The sequence below is a fragment of the Canis aureus genome, chromosome X (assembly GCF_053574225.1).
Source record: "Canis aureus isolate CA01 chromosome X, VMU_Caureus_v.1.0, whole genome shotgun sequence".
NCBI lineage: Eukaryota > Metazoa > Chordata > Mammalia > Carnivora > Canidae > Canis > Canis aureus.
Genome location: NC_135649.1, coordinates 53,633,172 through 53,651,059, shown reverse-complemented (window position 1 = coordinate 53,651,059; position 17,888 = coordinate 53,633,172). Strand labels below are relative to the sequence as shown.

The window sequence follows — 17,888 nt, the reverse complement described above, 5'->3', positions numbered from 1 at the left end:
CCATGTCGGGATCCCTGCATGGAGCCTGCTTCTCCCACTGCCTGTGTTTCTGCCTCTCTTTCTCTCTCTCTCTCTCTCTCTCTCTCTCTGTGTGTCTCATGAATAAATAAATAAAATATTTAAAAAAATAAACAAAAAGGAAGAGTGAAGAAAACTTACAGGACCATCAGTGGATTTCCATAGAGAAGCATGGCAGGCCAGGAGATGGTGGGATGGTATATTCAAAATATTGAAAGAAAGAAACTGTTATTCAAAACTGTTTTTAGACAAATTAGAAGTAAAGCAAAAAAAAAAAAAAAAAAAGAGAGAAAACAGGTCAAAACAAAGCACATCAAGATATGATAAAAGGGCAATTTCATCAAGAAGATGTAACAATTATAAATAATTACCCAAACAAAGAATCAATAAGGAAACAGTAGATTTGAACAACACTAACCAAAGGGGCATAATAGATATATATAGAACATTTCATACAACAGCAGCAAAATACATATTCTTTTCAAGTGCACATGAAACAATCTTCAGGATAGATCATATGATAAATAACAAAAGTCTTAGCAAATTTAAGATTAAAGTCATACCAGGTATATTTTCCTTTTTTTTTTTAAGGTTTTAAATTGTATTTTAAAAATACACTGCCCTCCAGTTAAGACTTAAGCCCCCAGATGTCACAAAAAAAAAGACCAGCAGCTCGTGGACATTTACCTAATAGGTAGACAGATATGTGACCAATGCTTAAGATAGTTCCACAAAAGAGCTCATAAAACCCCCTACACTTAGAAACTCCAACAGCAATGTGCTTTGGCCCTCCTTCTCTAGGAGCTTTATACCACTGATCAATAAACTTTGCTTTACTGCCCACCAAAAAAAAAAACAAAAAACAAAAAACAAAAAAAAACACTGCCCTCAGTCCGCATCCATGGCATTTTAAGGGTCACATCTGTTCCTTAGCTTCTTTTATTATCCAAATTGTATCACATTTCTTTTCTTTTTCTTTTTTTTAAAGATTTTATTTATTTATTCATGAGAGACACACACAGAGAGAGGAGAGACACAGGCAGAGGGAGAAGCAGGCTCCACGTAGGGAGCCCAATGTGGGACTCCATCCGGGGACTCCAGGACCACGCCCTGAGCTGAAGGCAGACACTCAACCGCTGAGCCATCCGGGCATCCTGATTTTATCACATTTCTTACTGGATTCTAGGCTCTTGCAAATGAATAGACTCACATCAGGGGAATCAACAAACAGTGGCAAAACAACATTGTGAAATAGAAAAATAAAATGTTTGTCACATGAGTGTAGCAATACAGAGAACGTATCAAGAACATGGCTCACTGGTGGTGGCAGCTATGTTAGTGTTTCTTTCTGCCTCAAGTTAAGAAACAAGTTGGACCAATCAGCGTGACTAAATTTTCCTGCTATGGAATTATAGAAGCCCTGCAGCTTCCCAGGTTTGTTCTGAAGGTCCTCATACTCAGATGCCTAAAGAATCATCTCACATTGGTCCAGCTGCTTCACAAATTTGGCTTCTGCATTAGGTTAGGTCTAATACTTTTCCCGAATTTCATAAAGTTCCTTTCTGAGATCCTCTGGAAGGAGCTGGGTTAGCTGCTTCATAGCTTCTGGTATTTTTCAAGATGCTCATCTTTTGGAACCAGAGCCATAAGTGCCATTCTGTACTTGAGATCTGATACACTCTCTGACCTCTAAACATGTCTGTATACCCAGACAGTCCATGGGATTCTCTGAGCTGCCCCACTAGCCGCAGGCACTACAGCAGATTCGAGGCCCCGCAGCCTGAACAGGGCGGCAGCAGAGGCCTATGCCATGTGGACACTGATCTGGCCGGTTGGTACAAGCCACCCCGACTCTCTTTTCTAACCACAGGGGTATGGAACTAAAAATCAAATACATGGAAACTAACAGAATGCTCTTGAACAACTAATAGACCCACAGAATGTTTTCCTTTTTTAAAGAATGAAATACAAATATCTGTTGAGATAAAACTTACGGGATGAAAATAAAACACTTCTAACAGGGAATTTAGGGATAAACATGTATGTCAAGAAAAAAAAAAGGATCTCAACCAAATTTTACATCGCAGGGTACTAGAGAAAAAGATACATGATTAAGCCCAAAGTTGGGAGACAAAAGGAAATTATAATAAAGACTAGAGCAGAAATAACTGAAATCGAGAAATAGAAAATAGAAAAGATCAATAAAACTAAGAGTTAGTTCTTTGAAAAGATAAAATTGATTAGCCTTTGGTTAGACTAACCCAACAAGAGATAAGATCCACATAAATAAAATTACAAATGAAATAGGAGACATTACAACTGATGCCAAAGAAATACAAAGGATTATAAGAGACTACTGTGAACAATTATATGCCAACTAACTGCACAGCCTAGAAGAGGATAAATTCTGAGTTACATACAACCTAGCAAGACTGAATCATGAAGAAATAGGATATATGAACAGACTATAATGATGAAGGAGATTGAGGCAGTCATCAAAAACCTCTCCACAAAGAAAAGTCTAAGTTCAGATGATTTCACTCATGAATTTTACCAAATGTTTAAAAAAGAATTAACACCAATCCTTCTGAAATGCTTCCAAAAATTTGAAGAGAAAGGAACATTGCCAAGCTCATTTTATGACACCAGCCTTACCCTGATACCAAAATAAGACAAGAACATTATAAAAGGAATGCCTGGGTGATTTAGCCTTTAAGTGCCTGCCTTTGGCCCAGGGCTGATCCTGGAGTGCCAGATCGAGTCCTGTATCGGGTTACCTGCATGGATCCTGCTTCTCCCTCCGCCAATGTCTCTGCCTCTCTCTCTCTGTGTCTCTCATGAATAAATAAATAAAATCTTTTTAAAAATAAAGAACACTGTAAAAAAGTGCAGGCCAATATATCTGATGAATATGAATGCAAAGTTTATCAACAACAGCTAGGAAATTGAATTCAACAGTACATTAAAAGGATCATACACCATGATCCAGTGTGATTCATAACTGGGATGCAAACATAGTTCAATATACATAAATCAATAAATAGGATACATTGCATTAATAGAATTAAAGATAAAACCCACATGATCATCTCAATAGATATAAAAACATTTTACAAAATTCAACATCCATTCATGATAATACCTCTCAGCAATTTGGGTATAGAAGAAACTCATTTTAGCTTGTTAGAGGCCATAAATGATAAACATATAGCTAATATCATAATAATGAAAGGTGGAAAGTTTTTCTTCCTAGATCAGGAATAAGGAAAGGGTGTCCATTCTTACCATATCTATTCAACCTAGTACAGGTAGTCCTAACCAGAGTGATGAAACATGAAAAAAAAATAATAAAAGGCATCCAAAAAAAAAATAAATAAATAAATAAAAATAAAAAATAAAAGGCATCCAAATTGGAAAGTGAGTAGTAATGTTGTCTGAAGATCACATGATCTAAAATATAGAAAATCATAAGGACTCCATCCATCATAAGGATCTAAAATATAGAAAATCATAAGGACTCCAAAAAAAACCTGTTAGAGCTAATGTGCAAATTCAATAAAGTTGCAGGATACAAAATTAATATACAAAGATTAGTTGTGTTTCATGTTCATTATGATTTATTCATATCTCTTAACTTTGCTCCTTCCCTTTCCTATGATACTTAGGCATAATTTAAGGAAGTGAAAGATCTGTACCCTGAAATCTCTAAGACACTTATGACAGAAATTGAAGGAGACACAAATAAATGGAAAGATATTTCATGTTCATGGATGATAATAATTATTTTGTTAAAACATTCATACTACCCAAAGCCATTCTATACGTCAAATACAATCTCTATCAAGATTCCAATAGCAGTTTTTACAGAAATAGAAAAAATATTCCTAAATTTCATATAAACCATAATAGCCAAAAAAATCCCAATAAAGAACAAATATGGAGGCATCACAATTCCTGATATCAAGCTATATTACAAAAGTATTGTAATCAAAACAATATTGTGCATAGATCAATGGAACAGAAGTTAGAGCCCATAAATAATCCTGTCAAATATTGGATAAGGTAGCTAAGAATACTGAATGGAGAAAAGGATAATCCTTTTTATAAAGTGTTCTGGGAAAACTGGATAGTCACATGCAAAAGAATGAAACTGGAACCTTATCTAATATCACTCACAAAAAAATTAATTTGAAATGAATTTTTAGAGACTTAAATGTAAGTCATGAAAACAAAATTCCTAGAAGAAAACATAGGGGAAAACCTCCTTGACATTGTTCTTGGAAATACTATTTTGATGTGATACCAAAAGCAAAAATAAACAAGTGAGACTATATCAAACTAAGTTTTCTACACAGCATAGGAAATAGCAGAATGAAAAGGCAACCTATTGTATGGGAGAAAATACGTGCAAACCACAAATCTCATAAGGGGTTAATATCCAAAATATATAAAGAACTCCTGCAACTTAAGAGTAGAAAACCAAATAATTTGATTTAAAAAATCAGCAAAGGACTTGAAAAGTCATTTTTCCAATGAAGATATTCCAGTGGCCAACAGGTTTATGAAAAGATGCTCAATATTACTAATTACCAGGGATATGCAAATCAAAACTATAATGAGATATCACCTCATATCTATTGGAATCACTATTATGAAAAATACAAGAGATAACAAGTGCTGTTGAGGATGTAGAGAAAAGAGAACCCTTGTACACTGTTGATGAGAATGTAAATTGGTGCAGCCACTCTTGAAAACAGTGTGGTGACTCCTGAAAACATTAAAATAGAACTACTATATGATTGAGCAACCACACTTCTGGGTCTATCTGTGAAGGAAATGAAATCACTATATTGAAGAGGTATCTGTATACCCATTTTTATTGCAGTATTTTGTTTTTACAGTAGCCAAGATACGGAAACAATATACATTTCTATTGATGAATGACTAAAGAAGTTATATGCACACATAGGAATATCACTCAACCATAGAAAAGGAGGACATCCTTTCTTTTTTTTAAAAAAAAATATTTTATTTATTTATTCATGAGAGAAACAGAGAGAAGAATGGCAGAGACACAAGCAGAGAGAGAAGCAGGCTCCATGCAGGGATCCAGATGTGGGACTTGATTCTGGGACCCCAGGATCACGCCCTGGACCAAAGGCAGACACTCCACTGCTGAGCCACCCAAGTGTCCCAGGAGGACATCCTTTCATTTATCATAACATTGGTGGACCTTGAGGACATTACACTAAGTGAAATATGTCACACAGAGAAAATACTTCCAGGGCAGAGAAGAAAATGTTATCGAATATATTATATTAGAATATGTAATTGGAAGTCAGAATGGATATTAGGACTGAAAATAGGATTTTTGGAATCATTTGCAAAGAAATGTTTGTTGGAGTATGAGAACCAATGATAGTGGATAGGAGATAGTGGAAGAAAAGTGACAAATGGAAGGTTAAAGACCATGTTTCTGTAGAGTGTACCAACCAGTTGAGAGAATGGATGGTGTTACAGATATCAGAACAAAGTGAGCCACCTTGACTGGGAGACACACCACCGTGTCTGTGGTGTGTCACAATATCCAGCACAGGAGAGAATTTTAAGGAATGATAAATAAGAGAAGGAGACGGGGTAAAAATGCCCCTTTTGATGTCCTGAATTTCAGTGACTTACTTAAAGTTGTAGTTATTTTCTTGTTGTTTTTTCTTAAAATAATCTATACTTTGTACCAGATATGTATACACACATCCTTAAGTAGATGTTCTGTTTATTGTCTTTTGGCTATGTCTCCCTTATTTTTAAGGGACGGAGACATTTATTCTGGGTATACAACTATCCAGTATCCTATTTTTTGTTCATTCTCCACCCGCTTCATTATCTCTTAACTTTGCTCCTTCCCTTTCCTCCTTTCTTCCTACCCTCTCTCCCCCTAACCTCCCTCCTTTCCTTATTTTATTTTAAATAAATTTTGTTTTAAATAAAGGGCCCTGATCTTTCTTAATAATATCAGCTCGGTGAAATATGGCTCTAGGGCATCTCCTTCATATACCTAGAAATTATAGGAACACCTCCATAGATGTCTCTGTGATACATGCATGGAAATAGTCCAGCTTACTTTTTCCCCTCAGATAATTTCCACTCATGCTGGCTGTGTTACTTTTCTGGAATGCATTAAATATCCATCACTGTATCAGATGTATATAGTCTACAGGTAGCCATATGATTATGTTTTTCCAGTTATTACTTTATGTCTCAAAACAGATTATATGAATTATGTAACTTTTTATTGGGTCCTGCCATGATAATTAGAATAAAGTATTGGTCATCTGATCCATTGCCCTGATTACAGGCAATGCTACTCCTAAGCCATCAAAGATAGATGGGTATCTATTGATTCTGCAGGGGAGAAATGACTCTTCAACTTCCCTCAATTAACCAGTTCTACCGTATAATTATTCTTATAGTCAGGAAGTTCATGCATGTGTAATAGTACAGCTCACTTTTGTCTCCTCAATCCATCTTTGTAATCATTGATCTATTTATGTTCCTATCGACCATCTGTATTTTATGCTGCCTGTGAGTCTGCATGTGTTCATATACTTTACAAAGGTTGATGACTATTAAGTATATCAATTACAGCTATAATGGCATTAGTATTGTAGAATTTGAAAACATTTTTCTCTTAAATAACAACTTATATTAGCCACATTCATTTCCAAATTTTTTAGAGAAAAATGAGACATTAGCAATAACAGGAACATTTGTTAAGTATTTCTTTCCCATTTCTCATTAAGTTGGCATAAATAATTACTTTATGGCATGCTATGCAATCTAAAAATACCTTTACCCACAAGCTGCTGTTCTTTTCCATCTTTTGTTTCTAACTAGTTATTTGAGTCATTTTTTCTCTTCCCTTTCTTCACTGCTTATCTTAGACCCTTGTTTGCTACTTTCAATTTGTTGATAAAATTATATCTATTTCAAGTAAATGTAATGACTGCTTATTTTCATCCCTTCTATGTCTATTATTGAGTAATACCAGTATTCATTTGTCACCATCACTGTATTGTTGTCCATAAGTGATATCAGAGTTTTTTTGTTTTGTTTTGTTTTTTTTATTCATGAGAGACACAGAGAGGGAGAGAGAGGCAGAGACACAGGCAGAGGGAGAAGCAGGCTCCATGCAGGGAGCCCGACACAGGGACTCAATCCCGGGTCTCCAGGATCAGGCCCCAGGCCGAAGGCGGTGCAAAACCGCTAAGCCACCCGGGCTGCCCCCAGAGTGTTTTAAAAAGAAAGAAAAATTAGCTTTAAACAATTTTCCTATACTAATTGGATTGTAAAATGCATTTTAAAAATGCTAAATATTTTAGTTTATTTACATTTTGAACAAAACAGAAGTCTAATTAATAGTTAAGCAAGATGTGGCCTCAAAGATCATATTTTCTGCTGCCTTCTAGACTTTAAGCCATGATAGATCTTTATTAAAATCCTGGTTCTTTCATCCTATACATCCATTGGGTCTGTTGAAATGAGGTGTTTTGTGGTAGACCAAGAATTCCCTTGCCGTTGTAGAATTTGGAAAGAGTCATATTTCCTCACACAGACTTCCACAATCTTAAACTAGAAATGAAGAGCAAGGTTATACCAATATCCTAACACTAACTTGCACTTGTGAATTTACCTCTAGACAAAATGCAGAAATCTCTTAGCCCAAGAGAAGGAGGCAGAGAATCCAGGTTCAAATGCCTTCAATGAATCTAACAGAGATGGAAAACAATCACACTGTTTTTTTGTTTCGTTTTGTTTACCAGTGTCCTACTCATTATTTTTTTTTTGGTATTATATAAATTGGTTTTGAATCCAAAGATTGTCAGCTAGTCATATATCTGTAAAAACAACTCTTCTCAGTTGTAAATTCAGGAATTAGGATAATCTATATATAAGAATAAATATTTACTTACCATATGGTTTTTTCAATGTTCTATTATAACTCTAGATCTCCTATGTAAAGCATAAATATGTCTTATCATCAAATATATTAGTCATATAAAGTACAATTTTATATAATATGATATAGTCAACATGCTATGACATACTTTAACACATTTATAGCAATAACACAATAGTTTATTTTTAATCTAATTTGTAAAAGCTAGAGAGATAGGAATAGATAAGGAGGGATTGAACCCTTTTATTAGACTCAGTGGTAGGCACATAGATTCATTGTCTTATGGATAAATTTCTATATGTCTTAAATATTATACAATAAATATGTTTGAAAGTATTTGACAAGTGCTGAAAACGCATGCTTAAGAAGAGTTCCTTAACTTTGGCACTGTTGATATTTTGGCCCAATAATACTTTTTTGTGGAGAGCTGTCCTGTACTTTGTAGGATTCTTAGCACTATTCCTGGCCTCTATCCACTAGGTGTGAGTAGCAGCACCCCCACCACTAGTTATATAAAACAAAAATGCCTTCAGACATTGAAAAATGTCCCCTACGAGACAAAATTGTCTTTGGTTGAGAACCACTATCTTCAAAATTACTTTTATTTCATATAAGTGAAATCATCTAGTATTTTCCTCTTGCTGACTGACTGACTTGGCTTAGCATAATACACTCTAGCTCTATCCATGTCCTTGCAAATAGCAAGATTTCATTTTTTTTGATGACTCTAATATTCCATTGTGTATGTATGTGTGTGATATAGATCACATCTTCCTTATTCATTCATCAGTCAATGGACATTTGGTCTCTTTCCATAAAGAGACAACAATTTGGCTATTGTTGATAATGTTAATGTACATATCAAGGTGCTTGTGTCCCTTTAAATCAGTATTTTTGTGTCTTTGGGTAAATACCTAGTAGTGCAATTACTGTGTTGTAGGGTAGTTCTCTTCTTAACTTTTTTTTTTTTCTTCTTAATTTTTTGAGTAATCTCAATACTGTTTTCCAGAATAGCTGCACTAGTTTGTATTGCCACCAACAGTGTAAATGGTTCTTCTTTCTTCACATACTCACCAACATCTGTTGTTTCCTGTGTTGTTGATTTTATCCATTCTGACAGATGTAAGGTAGTATCTCAGCATGGTTTTGATTGGTATTTCCTTGATGATGAGGGATGTTGAACATCTTTTCATGTGTCTATTGACCATTTGGATGTTTTCTTTGGAGAAAATGTCTTTTCATGTCTTTTGCCCATTTCTTAATTGGATTTTTTTAGGTGTTGAATTTAATAAGTTCTTTATAGATTTTGGGTGAAAGCCCTTTATCAGATGTCATTTACCAATATCGTCTCCCATTCTATATGTTGTGTTTTAGTTTTGTGGATTGTTTCCTTCACTGTGCAGAAGCTTTTTATCTTGATGAATTCCCAATAGTTCATTTTGTCTTTGTTTCCCTTATTAGTAGAGACATGTCTACTGATAAGTAGCTATGGCTAAGGTCAGAGGGATTTCTGCCTGTGTCCTCCTCTAGGATTTTGATGGATTCCTATCTCACATTTAGGTTTCTCATCCATTTTGAGTTTATTTTTGTGTATGGTATAAGAAAGTGGTCCAGTTTCATTCTTCGGCATATCGCTGTCCAGTTTTCCTAACATCATTTGTTGAAGAGACTCTTTTCTCCATTGGATATTCTTTCCTTCTTTGTCAAAAATGAAGTGAACCTATACTTGTGGGTCAATTTCTGGGTTTTCTATTCTGATCCATTGATCTATGGGTCTGTTTTTGTGCTAGTACCATACTGTCTTGATCATTACAGTTTTTTAATAGAGCTTGATGTCTGGAATGGTGCTTTCTCCCAGCTTTGCTTTTCTTTTTTCAATATTGCTTTCAATATTGCTTCTGTGATTCTATACAAATTTCAGGATTGTTTGTTCACCTAAGTGAAAAAAGCAGATGGTATTTTGATAGGGATTGCAATAAGTATATAGATTGCTTTCTGTAGTATAGATATTTTAATAATGTTTATTCTTCCAATCCATAAGCATGGGATCTTTTTTTCATTTCTTTGTGACATTTTCAGTTGCTTTCATAAGTGTTCTATAGATTTTCAAGTATGGATCTTTTACCTCTTTAGTTAGGGTTATTCCTAGGTATCTTATAGCTTTTACAATTATAAGGGCATCAATTACTTTATTTCTTTTTTTTCTTCATTATTTATAGAAATGCAATGGATTTCTATAGGTTCATTTTGTATCCTGAGACATTATTGAATTTGTGTATCAGTTCTAGCAACTTTTTTTGGTGGAGTCTTTTGGGTTTTCTACATAGAGTATCATATCAATTGCAAATAGTGAAAGTTTGACTTCCTCCTTGCTGATTCAATGCCTTTTACTTCTTTTTGTTTTGTGATTGCTGAGGCTAGGACTTCTAGTACTATGTTAAATAACAGTAATGAGAGTGGACATCCCTGTCTTGTTCCTGATCATAGAGAAAAAACTCTCAGTTTTCACCATTTTTTAAAATATCTTATTTATTTATTCATGAGAGACAGAGAGAGAGAGACAGAGAGAGAAGCAGGCTTCATGCAGGGAGCCTGACGTGGGACTCAATCCCGGGTCTCCAGGATCACACTCTGGGCTAAAGGCAGTGCTAAACCACTGAGCCACCGGGGCTGCCCCAGTTTTCACCATTTAGGATGAAATTAGCTGTGGTCTTTGGATTTGGAAGTTTTCCTTCCATTTCTATGTTTTTGGAAATACATAGAATTTGGATTCTTTGGAAACAAAGAATATCTAATTGACTCTTTTTTAAATGTCTTGGTAGAATTTCCTTAGGGAGCCATCTGGCCCCAGACTTTTGTTTGTTGGATGATTTTTGATTACTGATTCAATTTCTTTCATGTTTATGGATCTATTCAAATTGTTCACATCTTCCTGTTTCAGTTTTGACAGTTTGTATGTTTCTAGAAATTTGGCCATTTCTTCCAGATTGCCCAATTTCTTAGTATATAATTTTTCATAATATACTCTAATAATTGTTTTATTTCTGTGGTGTTGGTTGTGATCCTTTCTCATTCATTATTTTATTTATTCGAGTCTTTCTTATATTTTGATAATTTTGGGTAGAGGTTTATTGGTTTTATTGAGTCTTTCAAAGAAGCAGCTCCTAGTTTTGTTGATCTACTTTTTTGTTTGTTTTTATATCATTCATTTCTATGTTCTAATTTTTATTATTTTCTTTCTTCTTCTGGCCTTTAACTTCATTTCCTGTTCCCTTTTTAGCTCCTTTGCACGTAATATGATTGTATATTTGAAATTTTTCTTATTTAAGGTAAGCCTGTATTGCTGTAATATTCCTTCTTATGACTACCTTTGCTGTATCCCCAGTGTTCTGGACTGTCATGTTTTCATTTTTATTAGCTTCTATGTATTTTTTACTTTCTTCTTTAATCCTGGTCAACCAATTCATTCTTTAGTAGGATGTTCTTTAACCTCCATGTATTTGTGGTCTTTTCCAATTTGTTTTGTGTGTGGTTAAATTCAAGTTTTACAACGCTGTGGTCTGAAAATATGTGTAGTATGATCTCAGTCATCTTGTATTTGTTGAGGGCTCATTTATGACCCAGAATGTGATCTATTCTGCAGAATGTTCCAGGTGCACTTCAAAAGAATGTGTATTCTGCTGCTTTAGGATGAATTGTTCTCAATATATTTGTGACATCCATCTGGTCCAGTGTGTCATTCAAAGCCATTCTTTCCTTGTTGATTTCTGCTTAGATGAATTATCCATTGCTATAAATGGGGTTTTCAAGTCCCCTACTATTTTTATATAAGTATCAGTAAGTTTCATTTTTTGTTGTTATTTATTAACCCATGTATTTGAGTACTTACTTCCAAGTGGGGGTATAAATATTTATAATTGTTAGATATTTCTGTTGGATAGTCCCATTTATTATGGTATAGTGCCATTCTTCTCTTATTCCTGTCTTTAGTTTAAGATCTAGTTTGTCTGATATGAGTCTGGCTACTCTGGCTTTCTTTTGACATTCATTAATATGGTAGATTGTTCTTCTTCCCCTCACTTTCAATATGCAGTTGTCTTTAGGTCTCTTGTAAGCAAACGTATGTGAATTTTTTAAAAATAATTCTGGTACCCTATGTATTTTGATTGGAGCATTTACTCCATTATTATTCAGAATGATTAGTGAAAGGTATGAATTTAGTGCTGTTTTATTACCTGTTAATTTGCTGTTTCTGGAGATTTTCTCTGATCCATTCCAGTCTTTGTTGCTTTTGGTCTTTCTACCCCACTCAGGTAGTCCCCTTAAATATTTCTTGCAGGACTTGTTTACTGGTCATGAACTCCTTTAATTTTTGTTTGTCTGGGATATTCTTTATCTCTCCTTGTATTCTAAATGACAAGCTTGCTCGATAATGTATTCTTTGCTGCATATTTTACCATTCATCATGTTGAATATACTATGCCACTCTCTTTGGGCCTGTCAGGTTTCTTTAGTGTGATCTGCTGCTAACCTGATTTGTCTTCCATTGTATGTTAGGGTTTTGTTTACACTTGCTGTTTTCAAGATTCTTTCCTTATCTCTGTAATTTGCAAATTTTACAAACTGCAAACTGATGTTGGTCAGCTTTTGTAGAGTTTGATGGGAGTTCTCTGTGCCTCCTGGATTTGGATGTCTGCTTCTTTCCCCAGATTGGTGAAATTATCAGCTATAACTTGCTTAAATAAACCTTCTGCCCCTTTTTGCTTTTCTTCTTCTTCTGGGACTCCTATGATATGAACAGTATTATGCATTATTGATCACGGAGTTCCCTTACATTCATGGTCTAATATTTTTCTTTCCCTCCTATTTCACTTTCATTATTTTCCATAAATTTATCTTCTATATCACTAATTCATTCCTCTCCTTCCATATTTGTGGTCATCACATATAGTTGGTTTTGCATCTTGTTTATAGAATTTTTTATTTTGGCCTTACTAGAGTTTAGGTCTTTTATCCCTGCAGTAATGGTCTCTGCTTTCTTCCATGCTTTCTCAAGCCTAGCTAGTATACTTAGGATTGTTGTTTTGGATTCTGGTTCAAGTTTATTACTTATATCTCTTTTGTTTCGCTCCATGTCTGTGACCTGGTATTGTTCATTCTTTTTGGATAAATTCTTCAATCTTGGCATTTTGTGTAGGTCTTGTCTTTTATGTGTTAGTAACACCTACACCTGATTGTATTTCCACTACCACTAAAGCTTTCAGCATTCTATGATCAATAGATCTGGTGTGTGCAGTATTTTCTGTTCATTTTCTGGGGGAGGGGCCTCCTGCTTCTCTGGCTCTCAATTACACTTGCCCTATTAGAAAAGGCACCTGAAGAGTAATAGGGGGCAGGGCTTGATGTAAGTGGCTCAGGCCTCCATTGTGTGCACTGTACTGCTTGCTGAACTCCATCCATATTGATGGGAGGGGTGAACAATGGAGCTGGACTATTCTCTTCTCTGGAAAAGTGAGTTTGCACCCACCGCTGTTCAGAAAGCCCTCACAAAAAGCAGTCTATCCTCTTGTATCCCGGGTTTCTATCAGATCCCTGCCTCCACCCTGTCTGTGTTCATACTGTCAGCCCAGCTGTTGGTGCTGCAATGTTCCTGACTTTTATCTTCAGTGGGTGGCTTGGTTTCAGAATTCCAAATTTTAGATGCAGACCTGCTCTGATCCTCTGGGTAAGGTCTTAATGCACTGTGTTTGGTACCAGTTTGTCACAGAAAAGCAGTTGTGTAACCATTCAGGGGCTTGGATTTTAAGGTAAAGCATAACAAAAAGCTGGCATTTAGGCTAGTTGCCCTCAGCAGGTGTCTTTGATAGAGAAAGTCAACCCACATTCATCCTGTTGTTCTTCAGGGATGTTTTGACTATTTCTCTCTCTCCTTTCAGCCACATACATTTTATAATCATTTTGACAAGTTTAAACTAGAGGAAAAATCCATTCACAGTATTTGATTACACTTGCATAAAATGGGCAAATTTGTATCTATTAAGATTCATATATTTAATTCTTCCTATCCTTGAGCATGGCATGTGTGTCTATTTATTTAAATCATTTTTAACAACTTTGAAAAAAACTTTTTTTAAGATTTTATTTATTTATTCATGAAAGACACAGAGAGAGAGAGAGAGAGGCAGAGACACAGGCAGAGGGAGAAGCAGGCCCCATTCAGGGAGCCTGATGTGGGTCTCAATCCCGGGACCCCAGGAACACATCCTGGGCCAAAGGCAGGCACTAAACCACTGAGCCACCCAGGGTTCCCTCTGAAAAAACTTTCTATAACACTTCCTAATTTATCTGTTTTTCCATATTTTGGTTTTTTTTTAATCTAAATTAGACAACATGTTTACTGTTTCATGCATGTTTGCTTAAATTTACTCATATATTTAATTTAGGTTTATACTTCCCTTCTATATTATATGACAGCTTCTAGGATCATTTTACTTCTTACTGAAACACATCTTTTTAAAGTATTGCTAGTGAAATTTTGGTCATTGTAAACACTAAAGTTTGTATGATAATGTGTTTATTTCATCCTTGATCTTAAAATATATTTGCAATGGATATATAATTCTAATTTGTAAATTATTTTCTCAGCAGTGTAAACAGATTATTTCACCAATATCTGGTTTTGATTATTATTGAACAACATCCATTCTTCAGTTTATTTTGATTCATTGGGCTTCCTGAATATAATGATTGTTATTTTATCAATGATGGATAATTATTAGCCATTTTTATTTAGAGTATTATTTGTTCTATGCTCTCTATCCATAGTTGCCTTCTATAATTCTAATTAAACATATTTTAACCATTCTCACTCTGTCTATGTTTTCTTGTGTTTACATCTCATAGTTTGTCTTTTTGTCAAATACTTTACTGGGTATGTTTTTTTGTTCTTTTTTGTCCATTTTTACTAATTTTTTTATGATTTCTGCCTCATCTTCTGTTTTACTTCCTCCAATGAATTTCTAATATCAATTATTATATTTCTTATCTCTCTAGAAAATCTTTGTTTTTCAAATATTATGTCTTGTGTCTTTATAGGTCTAATTCTATTGTTTTTCTCACTGATTTTTACTATTGTTTTTTCACTGCTTCCTATGTTATCTTTATTTTTATTGTGAACTAGTGATTTCTAATTTTTATCTGTGGGAATACTTTGAAACTGATGTTTAAAGGTAGTTTCCTCCTTGGAAATTTGCATGAATTATTGTCAGACATCTAGGACCACTACCAAAGACTAATCACTTTAAGTTTAAATTCTCTCTCTCTCTCTCTCCTCATCTCTATATCTCTATATCTCTATCTCTCTATTTCTTATTTCTCTCTGGGATAGATTTTTAGGTGTGTGTGTGTGTGTGTGTTGTTGTTGTTGTTGTTTTTTTTTTTTTTTAAACTAGGTAGTTTATATTCTGATCAAAAACCTGCATGGGAGCTGTCTTGTGGTTAGAGATTTATAGGGGAGAAACCCCATACTCTAGATACCAGAGTCAAGGCAAAATCAGGCAAGATTTCATACTGTTTTCCTCTGTGGGTGAGCTTTGTTTTTTCTTGAAGGTAAGCCTTTCACTAGGGATATTATCTCTTGGGGTCTCATATTTACACAGTTGAATTTTTCCTCATATCTTGTAAAAGGTCTAGGCCTTGTGTACACTCCATCTTATCTTCTAGACACATTGCAGCTGAAAACTGTGGACCACTAGAGATTGGTAGATGTTCCTAAGATAGTCTTAATCTTCAGTATTTGATTATATCTCTGGATTAGTCCTTTATTTAAAAAAAAAAAAAGATATTTTAAAAGAGTTTTATGTGTTCTCTAAATTGACAGCCCATACCCCATTTGACTACCCAATTGACTAGGGTAATCAGTCAGCTAGAAATAGAAGTATTTTCTAAAGTATCTCAATAACTCTTTTATTGGGAAGTTGGGACCAGCATATTACATACTGCTTATCTGCCCCCATGTTCAGGTCAGTTTATTTTACATTCGATAAATGCCAAGTGTTCTTTCTGCTTAGTTAAAAATCATATTATCAGCTTGACCTGGATACCTGGTATGTTAAAATGTCCAGTGCATTATGAATGTCTCATACTGGCTCTTTGTTTCTATAAAGAATAACTGTATACTTTTATGCATGTTTTGGAGGCACGTGTTTATAACCAGTTCTTACATGAAAACAGGGAAGTGAATACTTAAAGATAGCCAATAATGTATAAATCTCTTTAGCTAATTGAAATAATTTTCTGGGGCAGCCCAAGTGGCTCAGCGGTTTAGTGCCACCTTCAGCCCAGGGCGTGATCCTGGAGATCTGGGATCGAATCCCATGTTGGGCTCCCTGCAGGGAGCCTGCTTCTCCCTCTGCCTGTGTCTCTGCCTTTCTCTCTGTGTGTGTCTCTCATGAATAAATAAATAAAAATCTAAAAGAAAAAAGAAATGACTTTCTGGTACTATGGTCTCAGAAATAGAAGCAACCTCATGTTTCTGTGTTTATTGTTTTCCTAGATAGTGGTGTTTTTACATTTGGATCTGCATAAGCCTGGTAGCATTCTGACATCGCATGCTTTGTGTAACTATATGCATATTCTGTTAGTGTGCTAATTTTCACAGTATACATAGAATTGCATCATTTCATATGACCCAATAAAAATCATGAAAGAGAATCACTGACTTTGTGAAGTGAAATAATTAGGTATACCATGAATGTACACCTTGTATAGTTGAATGAAATTTCCAGATAGTTTTTTGGTGGTATTCCACATCAAGTGCATTGCAATATTCTCATTTCAAAATTTGTAAGCTGTTAGCACACTTCAAACTCCCTAGATAGTTATATTGACTGTTGGAGTACTATTCAGCTTTGGAAACATCTACATATAATATTTAATAATACTGCATCCTTGCATTTGTTTGTATCAGTTTGTCATGGACATTTTAAGGTGATATCTAAAGAAAGCAGAGTGTAGCATAAACAGGATATTGTATACCTGTTACCTGCTTTAACGAATATGAATCTATTCTATTATGTATCTGAGGATATCAGTTTGGCCACTTACAATGAAAAGATATTTTATATTTTATTTGAAATATGTTAGTTTAAAATACATGAATATTATATAATATGTAGAAAAATATAAACATGGATAGTATTTGGTTTTTTAAAATATTTTATTTATTCATGAGAGACACAGAGAGAGAGGCAGAAACATAGGCAGATGGAAAAGCAGGCTCCCCGAGGGAGAGCCTGCTGTGGGACTCAATTCCAGGACTCTGGGATCACAACCTGAGCCAAAGCCAGATGCTCAAACACTGACCCACCCAGGTACCCCAGTATTTGTGTTATATTTAGGAAGAATATATTATAGCTAGACCTGGGCATACACACGTCATATGTTATTCAATATTCATGGTCACTCAGTCTGTATATTCTATATTTTTAATTCTAAAAATCACCTTTTAGGTTTAATATGTTTTTTTTTAGAGCCGCCTTCAGCCCAGGGCATGATCCTGGAGACCCGGGATCGAGTCCCACATTGGGCTCTCTGCATGGAGCCTGCTTCTCCCTCTGCCTCTCTCTCTCATTCTTTTTCTCTCTCTCTCTATGTGTCTCTCATGAATAAATAAATAAAATTTTAAAAAAATTATTAAAAAAAGGAAGTGTTCCCTCCTCTTAATGTTTTGGAAGAGTTTGAAAAGGATTGGTATTAATTCTTATTTAAATATTTGAATTCATCAGCGAAGCTATCAGGTCCTGGGCTTTTCTTTGTTGGGAGTTTTTTGATTATGTACACAATCTCCTTACTTGTTATAGGTCTACTCAGATTTTCTTTTTTTTTATTTCCTGGATTCAGTTTTGGTAGTTTG

General features: G+C 34.8%; 1 protein-coding gene and 1 pseudogene across 6 annotated transcripts in view; one reads left to right on the top strand and one right to left on the bottom strand.

The window, feature by feature from the left end:
• DIAPH2 (diaphanous related formin 2) overlaps positions 1–17,888 on the top strand; it is a 1,055,757-nt gene that overhangs the window by 504,029 nt on the left and 533,840 nt on the right. The window lies entirely within an intron of this gene.
• On the bottom strand, positions 1,320–16,581 carry LOC144308241 (5'-deoxynucleotidase HDDC2 pseudogene; annotated as a pseudogene).